Source organism: Mus caroli, chromosome 9 (assembly GCF_900094665.2).
Source record: "Mus caroli chromosome 9, CAROLI_EIJ_v1.1, whole genome shotgun sequence".
Classification (NCBI taxonomy): domain Eukaryota; kingdom Metazoa; phylum Chordata; class Mammalia; order Rodentia; family Muridae; genus Mus; species Mus caroli.
Window position 1 is genome coordinate 98,186,625 of NC_034578.1, and position 7,453 is coordinate 98,194,077.

At 45.5% G+C, this 7,453-nt stretch overlaps 1 long non-coding RNA gene across 1 annotated transcript in view; it reads right to left on the reverse strand.

The window, feature by feature from the left end:
* Window positions 1-2,520: 2,520 nt before the first annotated feature.
* The window catches only part of LOC115031969, a 9,615-nt gene continuing 4,682 nt past the window's right edge, over window positions 2,521-7,453 (reverse strand). Inside the window, exon 3 of the long non-coding RNA XR_003837627.1 lies at window positions 2,521-2,883. This is a non-coding gene — a long non-coding RNA (uncharacterized LOC115031969). The remainder of the gene's footprint in view (window positions 2,884-7,453) is intronic.

The following is a 7,453-nucleotide window of genomic DNA, read 5'->3' on the forward strand; positions in this document are numbered from 1 at the left end:
GATTTTTCTTTTAATTGAGAAGGCATATCATTTCAAAATCAACATCAATAATATTTTTATTTATCCTTCGAGAGCTTTATACAGGTATATAGTTTATCTCAATTATATCCACCTCTCACTCTAACTCCTCCAACACATCTTTCTCAACTTTATATTCTTTATTTCCTCCTCCTCCTCTTTCTCTTTCTCCTTCTTCTTCTTCTTCTTCTTCTTCTTCTTCTTCTTCTTCTTCTTCTTCTGTCACTGAATCCAATTAGGGTTGCCCCTGTGCTGATGAGTGTGAAGTTACTATTTACTGGGCCATGGGGCAGTCTACAACAGCATTTTAAAAAATAAATAACCAAGTAAAAAGGCCCTTAGGTCAAAACTGTTTTATTGCCTGTCTTGATAGTAAACCCCAGATATGCTCTCTTTCTCATCCAAAAATTCTAAATCCTATATCCTCTTTCTAGCAGATGATTCTATGGCCAGCCACCCAGCTGGAAAGGAAGGTAGGGTCAAACCTGTCACTGGTGTGTGTGTTCCCTGCTGGCTACAGTGGCTGGTGGCCAAAAACCACACCTACTGAATTCCCTGAACTGAGAAAGCAGCATTCCTGAGACCACTCAGTAGTCCAGGCAGCCTCAGACGGCCACGCCAGGAAAGGCAGAGGGAGAAGAATTCCTTCCTGGTACTGCCTCTGGGGCCAGCACACAGGTCCTCCATTCTGCTGCTGGGGTGGCTGAGCACCTAGGGAAGTTAGACACGCGTGCCACAGAAACCTTGCCCACTGAGGCTCTGAAGGGAGCAGTACAGCGAAGCAGCTCGCTGTTCCGTGTCTGTCTGAATGCGAACCAGGCAGAAATGCTCCCGGGGACTTGAGGCCAGGTGTGTGACTGGGATCAGCAAGGTCCCGAGGCTTGGGAGGAGGAATGAGAGGCATGTCTCAGAAGTGTGGGAGCCCAGCAGGTGTGAGCGCTAAAGGGTTGAAGGGAGACAGGGCCTCCCTAGAGTTGGAACCTCCTGTCAAGCAGAGGTTCTCAGCCCTACCACACCACCATCTAGAAAGCTCTTAAGGATGACAGTATACTTTATGCACCATAACCAATTTAACCCAATTCCTCCAAGGTGGCACCAGGATTTTTTTTTAAACATCCCTATAATTACAATATTCATCAAGGCAGGAGAATCAGTGCTTTGAAGATATTAAATGTAGGAACCGCCTGAGTGATTCACCCGCCATCTTTTCTCTGCGGGACTGATTCTCAAATTCTGCAGTTGCCTACTGTCTTTTATACCCATTGCAACCCTCTTCCCCTGCTGACCACCCAGCTGCAGTGAGCGTAGCCATCCGAGGTTTACAGTCACCTAGGACCCAGGCTTATGACCACGTGTAGCTACCAGCAGGCAGGCATTTGCCTGTCCAGTGAAGCCGACTATACCCATTGGGGCAGGTCCTATGGTGCCACTTATGATTTCTTGACACCAGCCGACCTACCTCCTACATCCATGTAAGCCACATCGCATGCTCTGTATTTCCTGGGTGATTTGCATACTAAGGCAATCAGACATTTCAAGCAACCGTGATGGGAGAGTTGACAAAATGTCCAATACAAATGAACAGCCTCAGCCAGGCGGTGGTGGCGTACGCCTTTAATCCCAGCACTCGGGAGGCAGAGGTTGGCGGATTTCTGAGTTCGAGGCCAGCCTGGTCTACAGAGTGAGTTCCAGGACAGCCAGGGTTATACAGAGAAACCCTGTCTCGAAAAACCAAACCAAACCAAACCAAAAAAACAACAAATGAACAGGAATACAAACTCACTGTCCAGGAATAACCCGGGTCATGGCAACGGGTGTGTGCAGTATAGGGGAATATAGAAAGAATGGCCAAGCCGTGACTCTTGGACTTTCTCCAGGGAACACAGGCACAGCTCACATAACTAAACCCTGGATTAGATATCTTTCTGCACTGATCATCTTCAAAGACAGGGTGGGCAGTTCCATGCGGCAGTGTGGGTGATAGAGGCTGTTTTCTGTTAAAACAACGTCCGGTATTTGCTGCAGTCACTTGAAGAAACTTCAGTGTGGTATCCCAAACTCATACATTTATATCTGCTCTCTTTATTTCAAAAGGAGCACCCAAGAAACTGGTAAATGGACTGAGTGTTTAAGAGCAGGGGGAAATGGGGTATTGCAGCCAGAGAGAGACCTGCTGTGCTAGGCAAAAAGCAACTGAGAACCTGAATGGTCCCCTATAGTACCTGAATGCAAATGTTCCTGTGAGTTCTGAGTGGAGGGAGAAGGGGGTGGATGTGGCCCTGGCGCAGGGGCAGGCAGACAACCTGGGCTGAATGGCTTTGAGTCACAGACTAGAGGGGTGGATTCTAGGCTTCACCATCCAAACTTCACCATCCTGAGTGAGAAGTTGTATGAGGAATTATACTGTCCTAGACACGGGATGGAGGACCAGTTAAGATGCTACAGCAAGCTGAGAAAGGATTGCTGATACCTCCAGGTCTTCCTGTGGCTTTCAAAGAAGTCACCTGTGGCTCCATGGGGGCAGGTATTGAATGTCCTCTCACCGATCTTACCCAAGACATACATGCAAAGATCTCAGTCACCCCAGCTCCATATCCCTGAGCTCCTAAACTAGTATGAGAATTGGTGGCTCCCAAATGCCAGGAGATCCACTCTCAGTTGCTCTTGCACAGGGGCCAACACCTGTACTTTATGAGGAAGCCCAAGGACATTAACAGTCACTATCCAACAGAAAACAAGCCAAAGAATCTTTAGCCTGGAATGTTTTTGCGAACATGCTTTAGGAGTTAGAGCTGCTGGGGTTTCTGGGAAACAGATGAGCTGGAGTTAGGAATTCAAGATGTCTTAAGGAGTGAGTGGAGTCATCTGTAAATGAAAGAGGCAGAAAACAGGATTAGAGAGAGTCATTGGACTCCACAGACCTGCTAGGCTCAGCCCGTCTCTCGTGGCCGTTAGAGGAGTCCAGTGTTGGATGGATGTAAAGAAGAGACTGGGCTGTTAGCAGACAGCAGGCTTGCAATGGGCAGTCCTATTCTGGAGGCAAGCATTGACTGAAGATGTCTCTGAGCTCTGCATCTGAATAAGATGTCTTAGTGCCTGTGTTTAAGACCTTTCGCCTGGGTTCCTGGCCAAGTAGGTCATCCCTGTGAGTTGAACAACAGGGGCCATTTTCATGTTGCATCATTTTACTTTTCTCGGGCCTCAGTAGGCAGAGGCATCTCTCTAGGGGGCTGCTCTGACCCCCCCTCTCCCTTCTTCCCAGCCCTGAGTCCTTTTTCTTTTCTTCCCCATGTGAGGGAGAATGCATATATGTGTGCACACATGTGCGTATGGAGATCGAGAGTAACCATGGGTGTTATTTCTCAGGCATTATCCATCTTGTTTTCAGAACGGGGTCTCTCTCGTTGGCTTGGAACTGCCCGAGTCATTGTATAGGCTGGGATGGCAATATGCCACAGGATTCTGCCTATCTCTGTCTCTCTGGTTCTACGATCACAAGCATGGTCTACCGTGCCTGTTTTTGTTGTTGTTGTTGTTTTGTTTTTTTGTTTGCTTGTTTGTCTGTTTGGTTTTGTTTTTAAACATAGATTCGGGACATAATGCTTACAGTGGAAGTGCTTCACTTACTGAGCTATATGGCCCTAGCCTTTCCTTTTGCTTTTGTGTGTCTTTTGAAAAACACTCCGCCCCAAGCCCACCAGGAATAAAATTAAAAGGTAAATGTTTGCTTCATCAAATATCTGTACCTTGAGTCACTGGGGGCTTAGCTTCCTAAGACATAAACTCAGCACAAGTTACAGTCGTGAACAGGCAAAGACCCCATAGTAACTTAAAGGCCAGACTCTCAGATGATGAGACACTCAATCTGACTCCCAGCAAAAGAAATCCAAGCTAAAGCAACAGCGAGATAGATACCGCTATCAGATTGGCAAAGATCAAAAAGTTTGATTTGGCTCTGAGTCGCCGGGGTAACAGCAGCTCACGGGCTGGGTCAGGAGCATGACTTGACAAAGCCGTGTGGAAGACGATTTGGCAACCTGTCCCTACGTTCCAAATTCCCACGGTCTTCAAAAGGCAGAAGAATGTGATCATTAAGAATGTGAGTTGGAGTCAGACACCTTGGTCTGAGTCCCAGCTCTGCCAGTCATTTCACTTCCCCGAGCCTGGATTCTTCTCATCTGCAAAATGGTATGAGTTCGCACAGCTCTCAAGCTGGTGTCAAGCGTTATGACGCACCGATTGTTGTAGAGTACTTACGGCAAATCCCAGCTTTCAGAAATTACTATGCAAATGTTAATGATCCTTATTATTAATTGCCCCAGCTATTTGACTGCTAGGAATCTACCCAACAGACACCCTTGCACATGTGCTGACCTTCCAGTGCCACTCAGTGAAGCACCGAGGCTGCTGCGTAGAACCAATCCAAATGGCACAGGCAGCTAGCTTAATTCAGGTGTGTGTGAAATAACATACTCGACTGATAGGAAAGAAATGGTGAGTGAACATTTTTTTTTTTTTAATTTCTGTTCAATGTGCACAGCACGCTGCTCTAAATATCTGTAAGCAGGCAGGGGAGAGAGGGCCACATGCCTATATCGTAGCAGCTAGTAGATCAGGAGTTCAAGGCCTGACTGAGCTACAAGAGACCCTGTCGCAAAAAAAAAACAAAAAAAAACAAAACAAACAAACAAACAAACAAAAAACAAAAGGCCGGCAGATGCAGCACAGAGGTGGGGTGCTTATCTAGCACATGAAAGGGATATGGGCTTAATTCCCAGCACCGGACAGCTAAAACCATCACAATAATGAATAAGAAGCAGGGTAGTACAAACTCAAGTGCATCTTATCCAGAATTACAAAATTCAAAAACCTCGAATTTTTAAAAACGGCACAAGGATGATTTGTAGCAAAAGCTAAATTCAACGGACTGAAGGCTGATTATGGATTTATCTTACTGGTGCAGAAATATTAGTGCTTTATCACAGAGTGTGGCACAATCCACAGAACACCGCGCTTCCTTCATTCCTTGAATTCCAAATTCGAAACTACATTGCTCCCGCATTTTTCAGGGTTGTGGATTTATAACTTGATTTATGCCCCCTCACCCTCCCTCCCTCAGTATTAAAATATCCCTGCACAGGAAAGACTAACCCGGGTTGCTCTCGTGAAGGAACTGTGAACTGGGAGGGAGCTTCTTTTGAAGTATTTCAGTCTACGATTTTAAAGAGTATGTGGATACTTTCAAAAGGGAGAGAGCTCAGATTTAAGCCCTAGGCGCGTTCACTGGAGACCCGCCCTCTGCCCGTGCTGGGCGTGGTAAGCTGCCTGGGAACTTGGACCTGGGAAGTAGGGCTCGAGGGTGGGGCCAGGTGGGACGCAAGCCTCACGTGTGAGTCACAGTGCTGCCCTGGGCACCGCAGTGTGGTCGCCTCCCTAGAAAAGTGCAGATGATGAGGGTGACTCAGGCCCCCCATCAGTTTCCTCCTCTACATTTTTCCCACCGGGGGGGGGGGGTTGCAAATTTGCCCCTCACACACCTCCTCGGGCAAGCAAATGAAGACAGGCTGGGCAAGGCCTGGATGTGATTTTTAAAAATATATTATTTTTATTATATTTTTAAAAGATGTATTGATTTTTGTTCCATGTGTATGAGTGTTTGCCTGCATGTATGTAGATTGATCATGTGGGCGCCTAGTGCCCTGGAGACCAGAAGAAAGTGTGAGATCCAGAAGTTACAGATGTTGTGAACCCCCATGTGGGTGCTGGGAACTGAACCTGGGTCCTCCACAAGTACAGCGCTTTTAACTGCTGAGCCATCTCCCCAGCTGCTTTGTTTTATCTTTAAAATGTTGGTCTTGCTAATTTGCCCAGGCTAGACCTGAGTTTCTGGGTTCAAGCCATTCTCCTGCCTCAGCCTTCTGAGATTACAGGCATGGCCATACCAGATAATGGCAGGAATTAATTTTATTAACACTGAGAATGATCCAAATGTGAATTGAGTGTGGCAGCCTGGGATTTATGGCATTTCTGTCCGATCTTTTCTTCTTCTGTGTGGGTTCTTGTGAAATGTGTGTATATCCTTCCATATTTTTCTCTAAATCTCTCTAAATAATCACGCAGCATATATATATACATACATGTATATATATATGTATGTATATATATATATATATGAGTTTATATGCATATGCAAATCTATCTGTGTACATAATGGTCCACATGTATGTGTATTTCATATTTCCACAAGAATATCTGCACATACATAACCACATGTACACATGCTCACACAAATATTTATATACAAGCATATGTACACAGTTATATCTTTAAGTATGTCACAAACTCAAGAATGAACCTGTCCATTATTCATTCATAGAAAATGTTCCTCAAATAAATCTCTTGAAACTCAAATGACTGATCCTTAGAGAACATAAACCAATAAGACACACATATAGGACTATAGAGTTCACACAAATCTATATCAGTATTCTACAATAACTACAATGATAATATTGTGTAGATATTGATAGGGATTGTAGTTTTGTCACAGTATTGTTCACAGTGTCCAGAAATTATAAACAAATTATGTCCATTCATAAGCTATGCTCAAATAAAATGCCACGCCTCCAGGTATCAGAATGCTGTACAAGCCAGGCAGTGGCTGTGCACACCGTTATCCCAGCACCAGGGAGGCAGGTGCAGGAAGGTCCCTGAGAACCAGGACAGCCAGGACTACACAGAGAAACCCTATCTGGAACCCCCTTCCTCCAAAAACGGCACTTACTCCCTGTTTTTGAAGAAGACCCAGGTTCAGTATCCAGCACTTACGTGGTGACTCGACCATCTGTTACTCTAGTTCCAGGTGACCTGACCCCCTATGGCCTCCATGAGCTTCCTGTACAAATGCGCGCTCGCACGCGCGCGCGCGCGCACACACACACACACACAAATAATTTTAGAAGAAGAAACTGTCAGCACCGTTAAAAAAAAAATGAAAAGGGGGCTTAGCAGTGCCGAGCACTGACTGCTCTGTCAGAGACCCAGGTTTGAGTTCCAGCCCTCACATGGCGGCTCACAAACATCTGTAACTTCAGTTCCTGGGGATCTGATGCCCCCTTCTGACCTCCGTGGACACCAGGAGCACATGTGGTACACAAACATACATGCAGGCAGAAGATCGACCCAGATACAAATAAATAAATTACTTAAATAAATAAAACAAATAAATAATTTAAGAAACGAATGAAAGAATTAAACTAGTGATGGATTTCTGTGTTTTTTTTTTCCAGAGTATTTTTGTTTTGTTTTGTTCTGTTTTGTTTTTGTTTTTTGAGACAGCATTTCTCTGTGTAGCCCTGGCTGTCCTGGAACTCACTTTGTAGACCAGGCTGGCTTTGAACTCAGAAATCCACCTGCCTCTGCCTCTGCCTCTGCC